Source organism: Scyliorhinus torazame, chromosome 18 (genome assembly GCF_047496885.1).
Source record: "Scyliorhinus torazame isolate Kashiwa2021f chromosome 18, sScyTor2.1, whole genome shotgun sequence".
NCBI classification, from domain to species: Eukaryota; Metazoa; Chordata; class Chondrichthyes; order Carcharhiniformes; family Scyliorhinidae; genus Scyliorhinus; species Scyliorhinus torazame.
Window position 1 is genome coordinate 47100461 of NC_092724.1, and position 24610 is coordinate 47125070.

Below are 24610 nucleotides of genomic sequence, written 5' to 3' on the forward strand. Positions count from 1 at the left end.
GTCAGTTTAAATTAGGCTGTGAACAGAACAGCAGCTTCTGGAAAGATAAGAAGCTGCTGACTGTTTCCTGGACGATCTTGTGCTCTCCAAGACATCTCTATACAGCAAGTATTCCTGTGTTTGCTGACTGTATTTAAAAGTGGATTTTGACCTGTAATGGGTTTTGCTTGATTGGAGATATAGAAGATAGCAGTTAGGAGTTAAAGTGTTTCATTTTATTGTTAAGCATTGTTTAACTGATAATTTATATTTTCTGTGCTGTTAATGTTGGTTTAATACTGTGTTAATAATAACGTTTATTTTATCCCTATTTGTGCGTAGGGCCTTATTGAATTACCCCCCAAATTAAATTTTGCTATCAAAAGGTACAAAAGATCTGAAGGAAGGTCACAGACTCGAAACAACAACACTTTTTTCCATTTTCACAGATGCTGTCCGGCCGACTGAATATTTCTAGTATTTTTGTTTTTAAAATTTTTGCTACCAGACAATGACCTGAAGTTTTAGGAACACATCCCACACCGACTCCGACAGGCCACTACCATTTCACACTCCAACTAATGTCCCTCGGCAGAAAACGGGATTTCCACTCAAGTGAGACTTTGAAGTCCCACCTTGGAGTGCTGCCAGCCAATCAGATTGGCTGACAGCTCTCCTGCTCCTCTAGGCACAGCGCTGCTGTGGCCGGAAGAGGCACTGCAGCAATGTGCCTGGAACAAAGTGTAAAGAGTGAAGGTAAGTGGCAGGGCTCTGAGGGGGTTGCAAGGATAGGGCACCCCCCCCCAGTCAGAAGGGGTTTCAGAGAAGGCACCCCTTCCCTTTCCGTTTGCCCGACAGCCTAAAAATTGAGACTTGGTGGGAAAAGGCCTGTAGGTAGTGACTAAATGGCCACTCAAGAGTCTTGAGTCTTGCATGGAATCCCATCCATGCAATTTCATACTCTCCCCGTCCCATTGGGTAGTGTAAAAGTCTGGCTCATGAATATTACGTACAGGATTTAAGTTTAGGCCTCTGTTTCAGTTATGCTTTCAGACCTGCACAATCATGTGATGGGATTCTCTCAGCCCATGCCGGATCAGAGTATCCTTGGCCCTGCTGACCTACAGGTGTCACTGGTGTTGCCGTGTCACCCTTTTCTACCTGCTGTCCCTGAGATGCACCGGTGTCCGGAAGGGGGCTCCAGAAGGGCTGAAGACTGCCAGAATCTCCTTGGTGGAAAGCCCCAGGATAGGCTCCGGCACTTCCTCCTCCCTCAGGGTATCCGTGAACTACTCCACCGTGAGCTACTCCATGAGACGAAGGGGCAGCTGGAGTGAGCACCAGAAGCCTCTGTGTCACCTGGCACTGCCAGTCTAGGAAGCCCACCATTGTCTGCACCATGCAGTCAAAGCACTTGGCAGTGATCCTCTGTGTCTGGATCAAGCTCTGGAGCCCCTCAGCAAATGGTCTTTTATGACTGGGCCATGCTCTAAAGGTCCTCAGCCATGGTACTCAGAGACTGAGCCATGCCTTGGACTCCACCACTCCCCTTGCTTTCCTCTGCGGTCGCCGCCCTTTGCAGTGTTGGCCGGAGTGCCATGCAATGCCAGCAACATCTCCTGCACCGGAAGGTTTTGGGACTCCTCCAATCGGCCTTGAAGTTGTAGGAATTTTGTTGCCAACCCCTCCTGGATTTCCCAGCTCTGCTTTACATTTCCAGCAGTTCAGAGAAACATTTTCAGAGGCACGGTATCTGGCTGGGGCCAGCTGTTTCCTGGGATCCAGCAGACGTCCGAGTGCCCGCTCCATGCGTCTACCAGATGTGCATCAGCAGCTGTGTGGTGCTCACCAGATAGTGACCCTGAGGCCTGTCTGTTAAGACTGCCCACCGAGGTGTGTGCCTCTGCGCTGATGGGTGGTTTGGGTGATGGATTTGACGCCTCTCGCTGTATTCCTTGGAGCTCTCCTCTGAGGTGCTGTTGATGATTGCTGGGGGTGTGAGCTGAATGGCAGGTGGGTTGGGGGTCTACAGCAAGTTGTCTATGTGGTCACCGCACTTAGACAGGAAGCGGTTGTGATGAGGAGTTCCGGGGGATTCTGAGGTAGATGCTGGGAGGTTGGGTGTTGGGAGCCTGCAAAGTGGCGGCGAGTGGGTTAATGATGACATTCCAGGGGTAACAGACGGGACTGATGTCAGGAAGAGACGGGTGGGAACTCAGTTTGCAGGAGGTCACTCATTTCCTTGTGGCATTGGACACCGGTCCTCCTTGTCAGGCTGCTGACGATGACTGCAGCTGCCACCGCATTCCAGATGGGATTAGTCACCTTATTTTGGGATCTCCTATCCACGCGGGGTTAAAGGGGTACCGACTCTACTTCACGGCATCCAGAAGCCTGTTCAAGTCTCCCTCCAGGAAGCGAGGAGCAGGTCTCCACGTTGCCATCCTCCTGGCTTGACTGGGAGTGAATGCAGAGGGAGCACTAAATGTAGCTCCCCCTTTCTAGCACGGCATTGCTGAACCCCAGGTCAGGTGAATCAGATGCCTGAGACTACAGCTCGGCGTATAGGGCAGCACGGTAGCACAGTGGATAGCACTGTGGCTTCACAGCGCCAGGGTCCCAGGTTCCATTCGCCGCTGGGTCACTGTCTGTGCGGTTCTCCCCGTGTCTGCGTGTGTTTCCTCCGGGTGCTCCGGTTTCCTCCCACAGTCCAAGGACATGCAGGTTAGGTGGATTGGCCATGCTAAATTGCCCTTAGTGTCCAAAAAGGTTAGGGGGATAGGGTGAAAGTGGGGGCTTAAAGTGGGTAATAATTGGCTGTAATATCAGTGTATTTACTGCGTGGGTCGGTGACCAGCCAACCTCCTCTTACATTATGACATTGATGACATTGGGCGGGATTCTCCAGCCGCATCTTCCCGGTGACAGGAGAATCCCGGCCGAGGTCAATGGACTTCTCCATTGTACGCGGCTCACCCGTAGCTTTCTTGCGGCAGGCTGGGCGGAAGAATCCAGCCCATTGACAGCACTTCAGGAGTGCTTAATTCATTCTAAAGTACTTTTGGATGTCCTGAGGCACTATATAAATGCAAGCCTTTCTCTTTATTTCCAATTAAAAAGGTACTTGTTTCCTTTCCTACCCCATAAGGGAATGAACATAAATTCACAATGGAAATAAACCAGACATTGGGCGGGGTATTCCAGACATGTTCGCCCTGGGACTGAAATTTCCACAGGAGATCAACGGACGGTCAAATTTTTCATCCCTACTCCGATGATTCCTGCGACGGGCAGGACAGGAAAACCTACCCCATTGGAATAAAACTAGAATGTCATTATGCCAAGTGTTCGCCCAAACTTTCTGAACGCTGCCACTTTAATGCGGGCATTAATTTAACCCATTGGCACTATTTCAGAATATTCATGTTTCTAGCTCGAGATACAAGTCAAGAGAATAAGACCCCCCTTCCCCCTGTAATGATATATGTAGACAAGTAAAGGGTTAATTATTTCATCTCAGGGTAATACAACCACTAGAGGGCACCACTAGTTCCCACTATAAATATGAGAACTCTGAGGATCTTGAGTACTTCTAACCAGGAGTTTCTAGACAGTAGAGTGTAAGAGAGATAGATCACAGCATAATTAATATTAGATAGAAGCAGCATGTGTAGTTTAAATTAGTTATTACTTTAATATAGATTACTTGATTTACTAGTTATAGTTCTGTGGAGTGTGCGAACTCAATATTAATCAATCGTTATTCAATAAATCAGTTTTGCTTTCAAGTTATAGATTGGTGGTTTCTTCAGAATCACACCATCAGACCATTCTGGATTACGAAGCAAAGAGTAACGATATATTACCAAAGAGTAAGATAACACCCCCCACCCCCAAGATCACACTTGGAGAATAGACACTGGAGCCCTGCCATGGAATTGAATGAGAGTTAATATATTCGGGAGAGGTAAGGGATCGCGGGGAGGGGGAATTAACTATAGTACATTTAGTTTACTTACAGTTAATTTTAAAAAACTTGTGCTGGTAATTTCTGTGGAGCGCAGTTAAATGCGAATCAAAAAGCATCCTACAAGAAGCTGGATGTGTTGCCTGAGGCTAAATTAGATTAAGTCCCCTCTGGGTTTAAGCCGCAAGTGCAGTCAAGCTGCTGTGTTAATTTGCTGAATTAAGTCAGCGTGTATTTTTAGATGCACAGAACTTACAGAAAGGACCCATGCTACATCATATTTCAGTCGTGAGTGACCCCTAACTTTTAGGCAATTTAATCATCATCAGATTGCGTAGTAGGCCAACTGCAGCAATTATATATAAATTGTTATTCCATATTTTGTCCACCGTATTTTTTTTCCAAAATCAAGTCTTGGATCCCCAACTGTCAGAGGGATACTTTAGTCTTCCATTTTCACCATGGTACTAAAACAACCACTAAATGTGCAGTAAGAATCTTTTTTAACTATAATAATCCTCACAAGACCCATGGGGACGCATTGATCGATCTCCCCCTGCGACCTGTAGAATACAAGACCCCCCCCCAGTGGGCGGGAGGCCTGCCCAGATGGGGATCGTATATTTGCCTTTAAAAGCTGGCTTTACCTGGACCTGGTTGTCTGGTAGTCCTGAGTGGAACCTGTGAGCTGTAAGCTGTGTTGCTGCCTTTGCTTTATGTTTCCAAATTAAATGTTTTTTTTAATTTACCTTCTCGGGCCTCCTGAGCTTTTACAGCAACCAACTACAGCAAGAAGGATGGGATGGATAGTCCATCTCAGCCTCCTCCTGAGACCCCAGCATCCCAAATGCCAGTCTTCAATTTGCTCCGTGTGATATCAAGAAATGGCTGAACGCATTAGATGCAGCAAAGGCTATGGGTCTCAACAACATCCCAGCTGTAGTGTTGCAGACTTGTACTCCAGAACTAGGCATGGTCCTAAATAAGCCATTCTAATACATTGACAACACTGGCATCCACCCAAGAAAGTTGTAAATGGCTCAGCTATATCCTGTCCATAAAAAGCAGAACAAATCCAATCTGACCAATTCCCGTTCTGTCAGCCACTCCCAACCATCAGCAAGGGAATGGACGGTGCTGTTGACAGTGCTATCAAGCACCATTTATTCAATGGTGCAAAAGGTCTGGTGTTAGGTCACAGACCTGAAACAATAGCACTTTTTCATCTTTACAGACACTGTCATACATCGAATCATTGAATTTACAGTGCAGAAAGAGGCCATTCGGTCCATCGAGTCTGCACTGGCCCTTAGAAAGAGCACCTGACTTAAGCCCACACCTCCACCCTATCCCTGTAACCCCATCTAACCTTTTTGAACACTAAGGGCAATTTAGCATGGCCAATCCGTCTAACCTGCGCATCTTTGGACTGTGGGAGGAAACAGGAGCACCCGGAGGAAACCCATGCAGACACGGGGAGAACGTGCAGAGTCCGCACAGGCAGTGACCCAAGCCGGGTATCGAACCTGGGACCCTGGAGCTGTGAAACAACAGTGCTAACCACTGTGCTACTGTGCCACCCACAAACCTACTGAGTATTTCCAATATTTTCTATTTTTAGCCAGCAATGACCTGTTCACTGATGCTCATTTGGATTCCACCAGGACCTTTTGGCCCCAGACTCCACTTCAGCATTGGTCTCAACATGGATAAAACAGCTGGATTCCTGAGGTGAGAGTGACTATCCTTGACATGCAGGCAGAATTTGACCAATGATGGCATCAAAGTGCCCTAATAAAAAGGAAGTTATTAGAATCAAAGGAGAGAAAAGCCTCCGCTGGTTGGAGTGATACCTGACACAAAGGGTGATGTTTGTGGTTGTTGGAGGCCAATCATCTCAGCCCCAAGCCTTCACTGCAGGACGTCCTCATGGTAGTTTCTGAGGTTGAATGAACTTTGGCTGCTTCATCAATGACCTTCCCTCCATTGATTTCTCCGGATCAGCAGCGTTTGGTCTTCACTGGGAAGTGGCTGGAGGATGGACGCAGTCTGACTACGACGTCGCAGAATAATCGACTCGACATCTGTGCTGCGTCTGAGGGGCAATGACCTGGATCCCTCCCTCTCTTCGAATCCTCGCTCAGAAATACAACGGTGACAGGGTAACCTCCGCAAGCGCTACGCATCTGCATCCTCGTGCATCGAACTGTTGAAAAAAATAAGTGTGTCCATACAAACAATTTGCGCCCCAAGAAGAAGCCAAACTAAATGTTGGACACTTACTGTCCTTGTCAAACCTGTGTTTGTGCTAAATTTCCAAAGAAGCACCCATTGTGTAAAGAAATGGAAATAAAGTGGGGATGTTGACTGATGATTGTACATTGTTCTGTTCGATTCGAGACTGGTCAGGTAAGCAGTCCATGTTCGCATGCTGTCATAGATTTCATAGAATTTACAGTGCAGAAGGAGGCCATTCGGCCCATCGAGTCTGCACCGGCTCTTGGAAAGAGCACCCTACCCAAGGTCAACACCGCCACCCTATCCCCATAACCCAGTAACCCCACGGGCAATTTTGGACACTAAGGGCAATTTATCATGGCCAATCCACCTAACCCGCACATCTTTGGACTGTGGGAGGAAACCGGAGCACCCGGAGGAAACCCACGCACACACGGGGAGGATGTGCAGACTCCGCACAGACAGTGACCCAAGCCAGAATCGAACCTAGGACCCTGGAGCTGTGAAGCAATTGTGCTATCCACAAGGCTACCGTGCTGCCCCCTGTCGGATCTGGATAATATTCAAGCTCAAATTGCGAAGTGGGAAGTAGCCACACAAGTGCCAAGTATTTGCCTCCCCTGGACACTTAACAGCGGAACCATCCCTGAATGCTCTACTATTAACATCTTTGGGGCGGGGGAAGTTGTCACCAGATCTTCTTTATTACTACACAAGATAAGTGTCCACTGGCAGGGCCAGCATTTGTTTCCCACCCCTAATTGCCCTTGAACTAAATGGTTTGCCCGGCTATCTCAGAGGGTAGTTAAGAATCAATCGCATTTCTGTGGGCCCGGAGTCACATGTAGGCCACACCAGGTAAGGAGGGCAGATTTCCTTCATTAAATTAGTCAACCGGATGGGTTTTGCTGATAGTTTTATAATTACCATTGTTGTAATATTTGTCTTTAAGGGATAGCAACATATCATCACCAGAAGGGAAGTGTGCTACACGATCCAGTCTTAGTTTCCCTTTTGCATTTGGGCAGAGCCCAGGACCCTGGATTACTAGTCTGGGGACATTACCATCACGCCACCACCTTCCCAGTGACAAGAAACTTAATTCAACCAGTCACGTCAATGCTGGCAGAAATTTTCCAGCCCTTAATGCTGGCAGCATCTTCCGGTCCCAATGTTGTGGTTGGAGATTTTAATGGCTCGCTGGCCCATGGTGAGGAGACTGGTAGGGTCCAGCTACTGTGCCTACAAGAGCAGGGATGCAAGATCAATTAGACTCGAAGATGAGGTTATATCATAACTGAAGGCTTTAATAGACTAGATCTGTTCCTCAGCAGCTTCGGTACAGAATGAGGGCTGCTGGGACATCATCTGTTCTTATACCCCGCCTGTCAGGGCGGAGCCACATACCAACATCCAATGGCAAGCTGCTAGGCTTACCCAATGGTCTACAGCCTCTCGGGTACCGCAATACCTGATACTACCACAAGCAGGTCAGAGGTTGGTGGCTCTTCAGTGACTAACTTGTGTTAGTGGCTCTTCTTGACTCCACAAAACCCTTCTACCGTCTACAAGGCACAAGTTAGAAGTATGATGGAATAATCTCATCTTGCCTTAATTAAGGAAAGCTCCTACACCATTGAAGAATCTGAATAAGATCTAGAGAAAAGCAGCTTCTTGATTGACACTCAATCCACCACCTTAAACATTCACTCCCTCCATCACTGACGCACAGCTGCAGCAGTGTGTACCATCTACAAGCAGTGTGCACTGCAGCAAGCCACCAAGGTTCCTTCTACTGCACCTTCCAAACCCACAATTTCTAACACCTATTATGGCAGCAGATGCACGAGAACACCACCACCTGCAAGTTCCCCTCCAAACAACGCTCCATCCTGACTTCCTGACTTGAGAATGTATCACTGTTCCTTCATTGCTGCTGGGTCAATATCCTGAAACCCTAACAGCACTGTGGGTGTGCCTACAAAACAAGAGTTGCAGCAGTTCAAGAAGGCAGCTCACCTTCTCAAGGGCAATTAGGGATGCTCACATCCCAGGGATGAATAAAAGCTACCCAACCGACTCACTCAAACAGCAGAAATGATTTCATTCCTGGCATATAGTTAACTGCCCCAACCTTTCTCAAAGGAATATATGTAATGGAGTAGAAAGACCAGCCAGAGCGCTCAAAGGCTCGCTGGTGCAACACTGGAGTCTTAGTCCAGGACATGAAAAGGAGAGGTGTTGGGTAGAATTTTGTGGAAGTAATGCACGTCTTGGCTGTTGGCTACTGAGTCCCGTATGCTAAAAACAGAAAGTGCTGGAGAAGCTCAGCTGTTCAGGCAGCATCTGAGGAGAGAGAAATAGAGCTCACATGTTGAGCCCTATGAGACTCCTCTTCAACATGGAGCCCTGCATTGTCCCTTATCGAAAAGGCTTTTGCATCTTGACAGATCAAGAGAGCACCTTCCCCCAGAATCAAGGACCTCTAGGTGGAAGTCCTACCTACCGTGAGTTTCTGGCCAATCAGAATTGGTACTCAGCAGTGACACCGGGGAGGCACTGGCTGCCGCCGGTAATGCACCCATTTGAGGCCTCAGATCGAGGAGTGGCTGAGATGCAGGTCGAGTGATGGCAGGAAAGCGGTTGCCGGATGGGGGTTACGGTGGGTTGCAAGGAGGGGGTGATGGATGTCAGCAGCAAGAGAAGGGGTGGTGGCTTTCTGTTGCCGCCCCCCATCCCCAACTACACACACTTTTTGGATGCTGGCCCCTCGATCAGGCACTGAGATACAGATGGGAGAGATGCCCTCCGAATCTCTGAATACTGCAGGTGAATATGAGCGTCTATTGAGAGCCCTGCTCCCTCTGCTTCCCCTCTGCGTGCTCCACCTCCCAGTCACACCACAGCCCAAGAGGATCTCCTGACGACAATGCCCATGAGTGAAGCAGGCCTTCCTACGCTCAGGCCTTCAAACTCCACCCAATTCTTTGGAAGGAAATTCAGCACCCAGTCTCTTTCGATTGTCCCAAACTTTGAGAGCTCCTCCGAAAAGTTGGAATTCAACACCACCACCAACTCTCCAGCAGAAAATAAAGTCAAAAACACATTCGCTGGAATTTTCATGCTGACCCCTTTCAATAATGTGAGTTGGGCAGTCCTTCATGCAGCTGAGCACATGTGTGGATGGGAGGCTTCAAGAGAGGACATTAACAGGACCTGCAAGGTGCAAAGCAGCAGAGTTGGAGTCAACTCAGCAATCAACACTGAATGATGTCACAGTCACGCAAACACTCCTGCAATAGTTCCTTCCCAGGCACAGCACAACCCAGAGGTGGCTGCAGGCCAAGTAGCTTCCATTTTCAACACCTACGGTGCTACTGGGACTAATTTTGCAGCCAAATTAATTATCCTGCTTCTTCTGTCTTTGGGCTGCAAGTGTCTAATTTGGAGCCGGAAGAGGTGACAGAGAAAGCACAGAGAAACTCAGGGCAAGCTGGAAGTTACTTCTGCCTTCATTCTGAGGATGACGATGATGACAAGTGCAGGACTAATGTTACACTGGGCAAAGGCAGGCTCATTAATTGTTCAGGGCAAGCATCTGACAGCTCTTGTTAGACCAATGCATTTCAATCCTTCCTAGGACCGTATTCCACGATACAAGACCAGCAGTGGCTCTGTGGGTAAAAAATAGGAGGATCCCAGGTCAGATATCTGGGCTGTTGTGAGTTCCCAGGTCTCAGTTAGCGCAATATTGAAACTGTGTTTTGTGAGGGCCACGAAGAATCAAGCACAAGTTTTAAGGGTACAAACCAACCTCGCTTGCTGCTCACTCCTTCCTGCTGGTTCCAAACTGGCCAGCTTTATTTATACAGGGAGTCTGCTAATATTTTCTCCGCCCCCCCCTCATTGGGGAAGCTCATACTCCCACAGGATTGTGGGATTGTCATTAGTCCCCACCTAATGGTAAGCAGGCAGGTTATAACACTGTGGCTATGCACTGATAATAGACAAGGATGTATGGGGTCAAACAGGATTGCTGACCCTCCAGAAATAAAAGCAAAATATTGTGGATGCTGAAAATCGGAAATAAAAAACGAAAATGCTGGTAACGTTTTTATGCTGAAGAAAAATGGGAAGTAACTGTTGGAACAAAAGAGACGTTCAGCGATAGGTCAGAGGAAGGAAAAAAATGTCGCGGATTCAAAGACTAAGGGATTGGTAATGATAGTATTGAAGAAACAAAGAGCGTATTTTCCTATATTGTTTCTAAGCGTTGGTTTCGGTGACAAAATGGGAGGGAATCCTGCCAGCGCATTGGCAAGAAAAATCATCATCTGTATATTCGGTCACTTTTTGGGGGAAAAACATTCTGGAGTTTCAGGCCGCACTCATGGCGACGTGCCCCTGATTCATTCACCCTGGGAAAACTTAACCTCGACAATCAGTGGGGCACTCCTTTTAAAAGCCTCCCCCATCACTTGTTTCAAGTCCAGTTCAGGGGAGGGAGGTGGGGGGGTGCGGCCAGTAAAACAGCACTATGATTCATGGAGGTAGACCTCACCAAACCTCTGGATGGTGTCAAGCAGAGGTGTAGAGGTCAAAGGATGTGCATGTTAGGTGGATTGGACATGATCAATTGACCATTAGTGTCCAGGGATGTGCAGGTTAGGTTAAGGGGTTGTTGGGTGGAATGCTCTTTAAGAGGGTCAGTACAGACTCGATGGGTTGAATGGACTCCTTCTGCACGAGAGATTCTATAACATCCCATGCCCGTGGTCAGCCTGACATCCAGCCAGCAAGGTCACCAACCCTGTCTGGAGTACATGGCTATGATAGTGAGTGTCAGCTCGCTCCATAAGTGGACGGCGATACAGTGCCGAGATAAGATGAATGACCTTTTTCATGCAGCCAAGGTCAGTCTTCCTCATCATGTCTCCCATTGCATCCCTTCACACACCCATCAAACCTCCATTCCCAGCCACCTCACGGGCAGCAATACTTGTCAAGCTGTCCTCCCTACCCTCTCCCCATTATCTCCCCCCAGTGGCTCCTCAACTCCTCACATCCTCATTCCCCACTCACCTCCCACTATCTGCCTCCAGCACCCCAGGGTGAGCGGATACAGCCTGCTGGAGTCAAGTCCGAGTTGGAAACCCGAACCTCGTTTGACGAAAGAGCCCTTGAGCTGGCTAGCTAGGAGCAGGACCGCACCTGTGCAGAGGACGTGATGGGGGAAAGAGACAAAAATGAAAACCCTCAATGCATTCAGCCATGGCACAAGCCTCACGTCAGTTCACTTCCTTCTATCAGTCTGCCCCTGGGCTGCACTAATGCCAACTTGCTTCCCTCGCAGGTCAACCAGTTGACCAGCCTGCACCATCCTCGCGCCCTCTGGAGACGACAGACCCGAGCAGCTCCAAGGGAGACATCTCGGAGAGGAGCATCGTAGAGGCATCACAGTGTCACCCGCACCCTTCACCAGCACAGACACACCCACCTCAATGGGAATAAGTGGTAGGCAGGCGTCTGAGTCACTCTCCAATGATCACTTCACAGATGATGATCTACAGTAGGCAGAGGCAGGGATGGTCCCAGGGAACTGGCACTCAGAGGAATGGCAGGACCCAGGACCCTGCTGAACCCCTGGCTGATTACATGTCCCTGGGTCCGGTCGACCCAGAGCTGCTGGAACTGCAAAGGCAGAATGGCGTGAATCAGGAAGGGCTGCCAGCATCCCTCCTCGGATTGCAAGGCTGACTGGAGGAGTGCCATCGCCTTCTGTCCAAGGACATGGTGCTGCCACTCCAACACAACGAGGCTAACACTACGAGGGTGACATCTGCAGTGGAGACCTTGGCGCAGGACGTGCATTCCATGGTGGGGGATGTCCACTCCATAGTTTTGCTTATGCACTCAATGGCTGAGGGCATCAACTGCATGGTGCAGACATTGGTGGGAATCTACGAATGACAGCACCACAGAGCAGCAGGGCTTTTGGATCACACTCCAGCTGTCTTTCTAGCTCGGGGAGAAGCCCAGGGTCCTCGGGCACAAACAGGGAAGCGGATCAGCAGGTGCAAAGCCTGGAGCCTTCCACCCAGGAGAAACTGGGGGTGTCCAGCCCATCTGACACCTCATCCCTATGAGTGACACACCTTCAACCCTGCACTCCCAAGGAGGGTAGCACTACAACAACCATGCTGCCCGAAAACATGCCCGTACCCTCAAGGTCCCGGCTCTTCAGGGGACGCACACCAAGGTTATCTTAGGCAGCAGGGCATGGAAGTCGGCAGGATGACTCATCCCCAGCTGTAAATCCTGGGAATACACCTAGACATAGCGGGAGGGTGAGGAAGGCAAATGAAAGATAGGCACATAGTGGGCACAGGTGAACTGTGGCATGAGTCGAGAAAGACATGAAAGTTAGAACATCAAATATAATAAAAATCACCTTGGTTACCCATAAAGTGTCTCCCCTCTCTCACGTCAATGTGGTATGCTCTTGCAACCTTCGCACAATGACGGCACATCCTCCATCTGCCCTGAGATGATGGAGGCTCAATGGTTCTCCCCCCTACCACCGTGACAACGTAGTAATGCCGAGCTGATCCTGGCACTGCCCACCCCACTCCCCCCAGGGAAGGATCAACGCCCCCCCCCACCCCCCCGGGAAGAAACAACCCCCCCCCCCCCCCCGCCCCCCGTACCGAGAACACTCAGGCCTCTCATTTCTACATCTTTGATTATGAGGAAGATATCGGCTGAAAGCTCATGAGAGTCTGTCCACATCGTGAGAGTCTGTCCACATGTTCAATAGGTGGAAACACACACCAGGAACCTGACCTTGGAGGAAGCAGGAGCCCCTGACATGTGTCATTCAGTGCCTCATTGCCCTAGATCACCCTGCTCAGTGGCAGGTCACACTCAGATCTCTGTCAGATAGGAGTCAAATATTCGCAGAAGAGGAGCATCATCCTCAGTGCAAGTCAGTGCAAGTCATCATCACTCTGCTGCATCATCCTGCCAATCACTTTCAGCCCTGCCCATGAGCTCAGTTATCATTGCGCCTTGTAGTGGGGGCAACATTTGTGTCACCTCTCTGTTATCGAGAGGTGAGTGTAGCCATGGAGTTCAATGCTTGGGGGCTCAGCTCCCAAAGGGTTAAGTATTGGGTGACAATCAGTGGCACACTCATGCATTGCAATACTGACTCAATTGGCATAATTGACTCATCACAGATGGATCAAGGATCTGAGAGAACTGACAGCTCTCTATCTCAGGTGCGACACACCTGATTCATGTCAAGACTGCATTTTCCAGTCTGCTTCCTCGTCAAATTTTAACCTCCTTCCCCCAGCTTTCAAGGATGTGCCAATCAAACAAACCTCCAAACATGAGCAGCCAGCCACCCATGATTACATCCCTGATAGGCTGGCCTTCATGTACAATGGCAGTTCATATCCACACAGCTCATGCCCTGAGGATGAACTTTGCAGCCCTGAGGGTGGTGGTTCACTTTGACTGTACTCAGCCCCCCCCCCCCCCCCCCCCACCCCCGCCACTGTGTGAAGGTCCTTTTTCCATGGAGCTGCTCACCACCCCACGTTAGAGTCCCCTACGCTTCCCATGCAGCCTGGCTTCTCATGGGACCATGCCCAAGGACCACACAGTCACCCCCTGGGCTGTTCCTGTGATTTCTACCATTCCCACCCACTTCCAGCTGCCACTCCAGAAGGGCAATCCCTCCAAGAGAAGATTGCTCAAACCCCACCAGGCGTCCGATTCCTTGGAGACATGAAGACTCCACAACAATGAAGGCCCACTAAGGCCTGTGGGCATAAATCCCGTTTTTATACAGCTGTAAATTATGCCAACGTGACATCACACACGGTGCGTCATGAATATTCAGAGGCGGTGGAAGTCCTGGTGGGATGGCTCACAAATGAGATGCAAATGCATTTAATGAGGTTCCCGACCTCCTTGGGCAGAACCTCATTACATCATGGGTGAAGGACGTGGAAAATCACGAATTGGGATCTCGCCAGCAAGTGGTTCGTTCCCAATTCTCGTGGGATTTTACACCTGCATCACCATTTATGCTAATGGCCAACATGGGCTCAAAATTCCACCCAAAGAATTAATCCAGAGTAGGTGTGAATAGCAGAATAAAGGCCAGGGCTGTCCGAAACAGAAACATGACAACAAGATACAGACTAACACTTGGGGTAAAAAAAACAAAATGGAGGGCAGAGTTCATGGTCTGACGTTGCTGAACTCAACGTTGACTCCAATAGGCTGTGAGGTGCCTAATTGGAAGATGAGATGCTGCTCCTCCAGCTTCCGCTGAGCTTCACTGGAACGTTGTTAAGGATCGAGAGCAAAAGGGAGAATTGAAATGGAAAACGGCCAGGTCAGGGTAGTGCTTGCGGACTGAGCAAAGATGTTCTTCAAAGCAGTCACCCAGTCTGCATTTAGTCCACCAGTGTAGAAGAGACAGCATTATGAGAGGCAAATACAGTAGGTCACTTCCTGTTTAAAGGTCCTAGTGTGTGATTAGTCAGATGAGGGCAAGATCAATCTGTGCCATGATGTCTGCCACAGTTGAATAGCTTGCTAACACTCATTGCCCAGGCCTGAACAAAAGGCTATTTAAGCAAGGTAGAGGAGGTCATTTGTTCCCGTGGAATGATTCAGTATGAACCACCACCAAGGACGCTGGTTTATAGAAAATGAGTGCGACCATAGAATGGAATCTTCAAAATATCAGTAAAAAATCATGCTGGAAAGAAATTGCAACATGATTTATTCGGTTATCATAAACCTGTGGCCCTTCGGGAAAATATAGGGAGAAGGAATTGTGGATAGCTGGAATGAGACACACAAAATGTAAAATGCGGGAAGAGAGAAGAGAGAAAATGATGAGGTGAGAAAGAGGCAGGGATGTAGAGAGGGATGAGATCAGGCAGTGAGAGAAAGAGCAAAAGAGGGAGAGAAATTGAGAAAGACAGGGGAGAGAGGGTGAGAGAGAAATGAAAGGAAAATGAGCACATGCTGAGAAAATAGAATAGATAAAAACGGTGTAAGGAGAGCTGAGGAAAGATTTCCAGAGGAAACAAAGGAGAACTGGGAATGTAGGAACGAAAAAGCAGATTCTCACAATAAAACTGTACAAGCCTAATGACATTTGAAACGGACACAAAGCTGTTCTGAATGAAATTAAACCGTGTGGCACTGTTGGAATGGCGCCCGAAACAAAACTAACGAGAAATGAAAACTGTGCACAGTTAACAGGGATTATTATTATACTGCGTGTGAAATTTACAAGAAATTGTACTCGGCAAAATGCTCAAAAGATATGAAATTGTGTGAATTGACTCCTGTGAAAATATTGCTTAAACAGATGGGAAATTATAGCAAATGAAATACTGATTAATTATGTGCCTGTTCCTTGGTCTGCGCTGAGTTGGCTCACATGGGCTGGGTGGTAGGTTGAGTTTTATGCTCAGTCTCAAGTCCCTTGGTTGATTCTCATCATCCTGCAGCTTCGTATTTGAATCCCTCAATTAGATTTTTGCTCCTGCCACAGTACTGAAACAACCTTTAATAAAGTCACGAATTTCATTTGTTATGGACAGGAGGGGAGGGGCTTTAATTTAAACAGCACTAATGTCTCCTCTCACAACACCCCTACCCCCCTGCCCTGTCCATAAACAAAAAGTGTTTAGATTTGTTTACTTGTTTAGAACCGTTGGTGTATTTCCCAACCTCTTGGTTTCTGCATGATCCAATTTTCTATTAATAGCCCCATAGCAAACATGAGACAAAAGGTTGCAACATCGCTTCCACTCGCAGATAGTAAACCGGTGATATGGACAAGAAGGTTTTACAGTGCGGAGACCACAGAGAACCTAAATATCGGTTCACTTGAATCAAGAATCAAAGTCCAATGAGGTATTCCTTCACATAGGTTGGCGAACTTTTCCGGTGGTTTGACTTCATGTAAAAATGCATCAGTCTTGCCGGAACTGAACTTTTAACAGAAGCAGTGTAGATGGAGGACCATGGGCGGGATTCTTTGGTCCGCCAGCCGCTGTTTCCTGCAAGCCACGCCCCCGCCTGCAGCGGGATTCTCCGTTTCTGCAGCCGGCCAATGGGGTTTCCCATTGTGGCCACCCTACGCCGTTGAGAAACCTACGGGTGTGGTTGCATTGCCGGCAGTCTGGTGGACCCCTCCAATTGAGAACTCAGCAGCATGTATCCCACCTGGGCAGAGCTCCTGGTCTGTGAGGCTGTTCGGTAGATGACAAGCAGCAGACTGAGCTTTTCAGTTCAGCAAGGCACTACTACATGTCCCACAAGCCATAGGCCCATGTCACATGACTCCTACCTCTCCACCACCTTTGGCAAAAGACGTGTATCCATCATCTGGATTCTAAAGACTGTTAAAGGTCTCAGTCATTAGGAACTAAAAGGAAGGTTGAAGAGGGATTGTCATAGCTGACAATCCACCTCCTTCATGCCAGCCTGAATTATTAGGTGCAGATGGCCTTTTTATCTCTCTTCGAAGTTGGGGTGTACAGTCCCCAGGGAGGTCGTTAGTGGCTCCTCAGAGATAACGAGATGCGAGTTTCCCCAAACTACCTTGTGGCTTCTTTTTGTTCAGGGGGTCACAGCTAGACATATGTTCAACCATTTTAAAGATCTTTGTTCAGCTTTAAAGTTTTAGAAATAGCATATATTATATATATATGCCCGTATACACCTGGGTTATAAAAAGGTATACAGTGTGAGACTTTAGTCCCTCAAGTATTCTATGTTTCTGTGTTAAAGGTAACCCTTCTACCCATATCCTTCTCCAGCTGTATGTCACATTTGATGTGGTGAACCACGTCATTCTCCTCAAACTCCTCTCCTCCATCGTCCAAATGCATGAAGCTGCCTTGCCTGGTTCAGTAGGTGGCCAGTTATAGCCGGAGAATCGCTTGCAAGAGCTTCTGTACTTGCTCCTGCACCATTACCTCAGCTTTTCCCCAAGGATCGATCCTTGGCCTCCTGTTTCTCAGCTACATGCTGCCCCTCAGCGACATCATCTGAAAACACATTAGGTTCTACATGTACAGTGATGCCGCCCAGATCTACCTCACCACGCCCCACTTTCGACTCCTTCATACCCTTTGATATGTCAGGCTGTGTTTGTGTGACATCCACTATTGGATTTGTGGAAATTTACTCCAACTAAATACTGGAATACCAAAGCTATACTCTCCATTCCTCAGCCACCGATTCAGTCCCTTTCCTTGGAAACTGTATGAAGCTGAACCACACCATTTGAAACCTTGGAATTCTATTTGGCCTTGAGGTGGGGTCCCAACCACATCTGCTCCAGCACCAAGGTTTTCACTTCCAACCCTGTCAACCACCCGACTCCACCATGCGTCACATCATCAGCTGCTGAAACACTCACGGCCTTAAGACTTGACTATTTCAATTATCTCCCAGCTGGGCTCCCAACTCCCACACCTTAGAGTTGAGCTGATCCAAAACTCCTCTGCCCATACTCTGACTCACAAGTCCTTTCAGCCATTACTTCTACGCTCACTGACCTACATTGGATACCGTACTGCTTTTGTAATATCCTGCGTTTGGAATTCTCATTCTTGTTTTCAAATCTGTTCAAGGCCTCATTTCTCCGCATTACATCTGACAATTTTTCCAGGCCTACAAGCCTCCTAAATCTTCGCACAGCCCTAATTCCAGCCTTTTGTGCATCCCCATTTTTATTGCCTAACCACTGTTGGCCAAACCTTTAGCTGCCCAGCTTTTAAGCTCTGGAATTCTTTCCTTAAACCCCCTTGCCACTGCACCTCTCTCTTCCCATTAAGATATTTCTTAAAACCTATGCTTTAGGCCAAGCTTTTGCTCAGCTGTCTTGATACCTCCTCGTGTAATTTGATGTCAAATTTTGTTTGATAAGGTCCCTGTGCAGTGTCTTGGGACTGAGTTACTGTGTGGAACGTGCTATATTAATGCAGACTGGGGGTTATGCAGTGATAGTGTCTAGTACTCGTAACGCAGAGTCCAGGCTTATGCCCTGGGGATATGGGTTCAAATTCCAGCATGGCTACTGGTGGGATTTAAATTCAATTAATAAAATCTGTAATTGAAATTTTGACCCAGATCTTCACTCCCCAAGTTGGCGCACAGATGCGCAGAGTTGGTACAGCGCCAAGTACAGCACATTTGCTTCAGGAGAAACAGTCCCGAATAACTGGGTTTCTATACCAGGAGGGGTGGGGTTGCAGAGTTGAGTGGGTGCAGAGGGAACTATTGTCTCTGGAAGCAGTGTAGAGGCAGCCACAAGTGCTGCCCAGTGTCGAGGTAAGCTGAATAAAAGGTTGTAATAATAGGGGTTAAGCCCACTAACCCACTTGCCTCACCCACACCCGATGCCCCATCCATGCCAACCCATGCCCCCACCAAGTCTCTTCGATCCCTCAACTCCCCCATGCTAACCTATGCTCTTCCACTCATGCTCCATGACCCCTCATACATCCATGCCACCCTTTGCCCACTAACCACCCTGCATGACCCCTCATACAAACCTATTGCTCTCTACTCATCACAATGGCCCCTTTTAGCCTTATGACAACTTAGTGTCAACTGATGCCAATCCATGACAACCCACCCACCATCCTTTCCTCTTACATATTGCACACTAATTCAGCTACTACCCAGCATGAGCAGACACAGGGTCCATGTTGAGAGGAAATAAAGATCTAAGTACCTATTACAGACTTCGCTACCTGAAAAACACTGGGCAGGATTCTCCGGTCTGCCAGCTGCTTGTTTCTCAGCCGTGTGCCATTCGCTGATGGCGGGATTCTATCTTCCCACGTATTGTCAATGGGATTTCCCATTGTAACCATCCCATGTCACTCTGCAACCCATTGGCGGGACTGTGCTGCCGGCAGGAAAATTAAATTGCAATGACAGGAGAATTTCAGCCACTTTCATTGACAGAAGCCCTTTCAATACATTTAAATTCCTCCAAGTATTTAATTCCTAATAATAAACAAACATTTGATTTCCTAGCTCCACACTGAAGACAGCTAAACCTTTCATAGCCTCTTGGAGTTATCACTCAAACTGAGAACTTACAGGCCCCCAACTATGATAATGATAGGTTATGGAAGCAGTCAAGCAATACTAATGCTGTAATGATAGACTTCAGGGGTGGGATTCACCGACCCCACGCCGGGTCGGAGAATCGCCGGGGGCTGGCGTGAATCCCGCCCCCGCCGTGTCCCGAAGTCTCCGCCACCAGAGATTCGGCGGGGGCGGGAACCGCACCGCGCCGGTCAGCGGGCCCACCCCCGCCGATTCTCCAGCCCGCGATGGGCCGAAGTCCCGCTGCTGGAATGCCTGTCCCGCCAGCGTGGATTAAACCACCTTTTGACGGCGGGACAAGGCGGCGCGGGCAGGCTCCGGGGTCCTGGGGGGGGGGCGCGGGGCGATCTGGCCCCAGGGGGTGCCCCCACGGTGGCCTGGCCCGCTCACGCGCATGCATCGCCCGGCGATGTGGCGCCAAAGGCCTTTCCCGCCAGCCGGCAGAGCGCAAACCACTCCGGCGCGGGCCTAGCCCCTCAAGGTGAGGGCTTGGCCCCTAACGTGCAGAGACTTCCGCACCTTTGGGGCGGCCCGACGCTGGAGTGGTTCCCGCCACTCCATAACGCCGGAACCCCCCCGCCCCGCCGGGTAGGGGAGAATCCCGCCCATCGTTTATGTTGACAAAAAGCTATTGAAATTGCAAGCACCTTGGTTTGCAAGCTGTTTGTTTCTGAAATTTAATCCTTATTTAGGTGGATTGGCCATGCTCAATTGTTCCTTAGTGTTCAAAGTTTAGGTGGGGTGACAGGGATAAGGTGGGGATTGGGCCTAGGTAGGTTGCTTTTTCAGGAGGTCAGTGCAAACTCGATGAACCAAATGGCCTCCTTCTGCACTGTCGGGATTCTATCATTCTATGATTCTTGGCAGCAGATTCAAATAACTTGACAGGTTGCTAGTTGTTCAGATTTTACCTACCTTTTAGGAAATGGGCCTTGCTGCAGCAAAAATGAGGCCTGTTTAAACTTAGCATTGAGTCAGACCTGTTGGGATTGGGTTCCCCATGGGCGGGATTTTACACACCACCCCTGTAGCAGGTTTCGTGGCAATGGCGATGATCCTGCTGCTGTAAGTGGGGTTTCCCATTCTATGCACCCCCCGCTGCCGGGAAACCGACAGCGGTGGCTTGCTGTCGACGGAATCGGAAGATCCCGCTGGCAAGAATGGCCGGAAAATCCCGGCCAATGTTTGTGAATCACATCCTGCCCGCTTTCCTGGTGAAAATAGGATCTAGCAGAAATGGGGACTGGACTTCTGGATCTGGGCTCCCAGTGTCATTTTGGCTAAGACATGGAATCTCCATGACACTGCAAAAATCCAGGATTAGTCTCAGTAAGGGTGACCATGAAGCTATCATCGATTGTTGTAAAAACCTACCTGGTTCACTGATGTCTTTGAGGGAGGAAATCAGCCACCCTTACCTGGTCTGGCCTACACATGACTCGAAACTCATAGCAATGTGTGTCTTAACCATGGGCAGCATGGTGGCACAGTGGATTAGCCTTCATAGATTATCATAGAATTTACAGTGCAGAAGGAGGCCATTCGGCCCATCGAGTCTGCACTGGCTCTTGGAAAGAGCACCCTACCCAAGGTCAACACCGCCACCCTATCCCCATAACCCAGTAACCCCACCCAACACTAAGGGCAATTTTGGACACTAAGGGCAATTTATCATGGCCAATCCACCTAACCCGCACATCTTTGGACTGTGGGAGGAAACCGGAGCACCCGGAGGAAACCCACGCACACACGGGGAGGATGTGCAGACTCCGCACAGACAGTGACCCAAGCCAGAATCAAACCTGGGACCCTGGAGCTGTGAAGCAATTGTGCTATCCACAAGGCTACCGTGCTGCCCCCTTGCTGCCTCACGGCACCGAGGTCCCAGGTTCGATCCTCGCTCTGGGTCATTGTCTGTGTGGAGTTTGCACATTCTCCCCATGTTTGTGTGGGTTTCGCCCCCACAACCCAAAGATGTGGAAACTAGCTGGAGTGGCCATGTGAAATTGCACCTTAATTGGAAAAAATGAATTGGGTACACTAAATTTTTTTTTTTAAATGTGTCTTAACTGTCCTCTGAAACAACCCAGCAAGCCTTTCAGTTCAAGGGAAAATAGGCACGGGAAACAAATTCTGGCGTCGCTAACGATGGCAACGTACCAGGAAACAAGAAAGCAAATAAAAATGGTTGTAGCTGATAACTGCTGCTCAAAAGTGTGAGTGAGCAGATATCAGACAAGGGCATGACTGGGCTCGGTTTTGAAGCCTGTCTGCTTGTCAAAAAGCTTTCAGATTCTGACTGTCCTGCTGCAGAGGCTTGAGGAATAGCTCTCTCAGTGAGATACAGGGACGCAGACGCTGCCTGAGGAATTGTACTCAACATTGAGTCAGCACATGGAGATGAGCAGAGAAAATGATTGGAAAAACGGAGTGAAATTACCCAAGTGCAAGACTGAGAAGAGAAAAACATCACAAACAGAAATCACAAGGGAGTGAGTTGCTCGAGCAATCAAATAAAGAGACAGCAAATAAGAAGCAACAGACTTCAGAGAGAAGTAGAGAAGGAGAGGATGCATACTGTTTGCAATCCAATTCCTACTTAAATACATAATATTCAGGAATTTTGTTTAAGCCCCTGTGCCAGTCACATGCACACACATCACTGCAGAGACAGAATTATGGGAGCGTTTCTCATAAAACTGTCGCTTGTGATTTATCTCACTCTGCTTTAGGCACTTGGGGCTCAGGTTTCTTCCCGTTAATAGATCAGTGAATGAGTTGGACTTCCGCCTGCCCATGCCAATCCCAGCAGCACTCCATTGAAGTCCACTCTCAGAGTTATCATTAGATGTGCAAGGTACTACTGCTGAATGCATTGCCACCATTGGGATTGAGTGTCACCGTTCCACTGGAACGTTTGAAAGGTTGGACACGGTTAAGCGTCGGGCATCGTTTCAGTAGCAGGAGCATAACAGGTGGAGCGGCAGCCTTAAGGAACCAGAGGTGAGGAGAATGGGGTGGGGAAATGGGGTGGCTGCGGGGGCATCTGGCAGAGGTGGGGTGGGTGGAGAGTGGAAGATCAGGGAGGGCTCTCCCAGGGACTTCGGTAGGTGTGTTGCTAGGTTTAGTCAGGCAAGTGGGATTATCTAGAGTCAGAGTCATAGGGTACGATCGAATGGCCTCGTTGCGCCCGACTTGGTGACGCAACAAAGCCGTTAACTCTTGCGAGATTTGCGATGCTTGGAAAGCTTAGATCTCGCAAGACGGCATGATCTGGATCGCACCCTCGCAGGGCAAGATCCAGATATGCATATTTAAAGGAACCACTAGGCTCATTTCAAATGAATGCACCGGATTCTCCCGGCACCTGGGAACTAACGGCCTCCCCAGCGAGGCATGGATCGGGTTCCGTTTTGTACTGGTCCACCCAATGGCACCTTGTGGGTTCCCCAGGCCATTGGAGACCCCTGGGTTAGGGTCTCTGCCCTGCCAGGGTCATGACGGGGTAGCACCCTGGCTCTCCATCTGGCATCAAGGCACCTGGGAAATGCCAGACTGGCACATTGGCACCGCCACCCTGCACTGCCAAGGTGCCTGGGTGGCACTGCCAGGCTGGAATGGACACAGCCAGGGTGCATGGTTGGTAGTTCCAGGATGCCTGGGTGGCAGGTGGCACTGCTAAGGATCGGGGCCAGAGGGGGCCATGCCCATCAAACAGGGGATGACAAGGGTGTGAAGGGTGGGTATGAAGGGGTCTCAAAAAGGGGGAGGGACAAAGGGGGAGTAGGGAGGCCTGAAAAGGGGGGCCCTCAGCAACCCTATAGCAAAGAATCCTCAGTGGTGGGGGAATGCCCATGTGTGAAAGAGATGGCATTGTCCATGGGTGGGGGGGGGGGGGGGGGGGGGGGGCGGGGGGGGGGGGGGGGGGGGGCGGCGGGGGGAAGGTGTGTGGTCCTCAAGCTCACTTGAAGATTAGGGCACCCTTTCAAAATGGCGCCCTGATCTTTGAGGAGCTGCTCTTGCCGGCGAGTTCAGCTCCGCATTTTGAAAATGTTGTGGGCTCGCCCGGGGAGAAACTCCCCAAGGCACAAAAAAATGACTTGAGGGTGGAATTTAATGGAAAAAAATTTGAAGCTCATTTCTGCCATGTTTTGCAGGGAATTTCCAGTCAGCTCTGCCAGTGAGTTCTCCGCCGCTATTAAACAACACTTTGTTACTTTTTTGGGCCATGGGGAGTTTCTCTCCGGTTTAGCCCACACTTAAGGCAGGATTTACCAACCAACCTGACGCCTGTGTTTCGGCGGTGGAGGCGGCCTGCCAACTGGGTTTACTGACCCCGCCGTTGTCAACGGGATTTCCTGGTCACTGCATCCCTTGTCGCCGGGGAATCTGTGCGCTGACGTGCGAGCAGAATATTCTGCTGCCGTGAACAGCCGATAGGTCGCCTTCAGGCTTTTTTTCAGCACTGGGGAGCTGAACTCAGAGATCGGGCTGCCATTTTGAAAGGGTACCCCGATCTCTAAGTGAGCTCGAGGGATGCACCCCTCCCCACCCATAAACAATGTCACCCCCACACACATAACCATTACCACCACCCCCCCAAGTGAGGACACTCTGCTCTGGGGACCCTGGGACCCCCCTCTTCAGGCCTCCTTACACCCCCCTCCAGGACCTCCACCCGTCATCCCTCCCAACTTCCAGGAGGCCCAAGCTTACCTGCCCCGCAGCCGTCACCCTTCAAATCCCCTCCTTCACCCTCATTTCATGGGTGTTGCCCCCCTGATGCTTGACAGTGCCAGGATGCCAAGGTGCACGGGTTCCAGGGGAGGGTCAGGGAGCCACTTGCACTACCAATGGCCTGGGAGACCCTTCAGCGTACCATTCTGCCTGGTCCACGTTTGTGGACTTGTACTGAACGGTGCTCGGCTGCGGCCTCGCTGGGGACGCCGGTTGATCCCGGGAGGCTGGTAGATCCTTGGTAAGCTTGTCTAAGTAGGTTTAAAACCTATTTAAGTGCACGCCATTTTGTCAACCCCCCCCCCCCTCCTTGGGCTCAATTCTGACTTTGACGCCTCACGCGACTTGGCATGTCCCGCGAGGCGTAAAGACCTCTCCCGGGATCAACCGTCCGCATTGCGCTCGAGCGAGAGCGCACGCAGCCAGTATATTGCACCCATAGAGGTTTAACAGAACAAAAGGAGGCCCTTTGGCCCATCGTGTATGTGCCGACCATCAAACACCGATCTATTCTAATTCCAT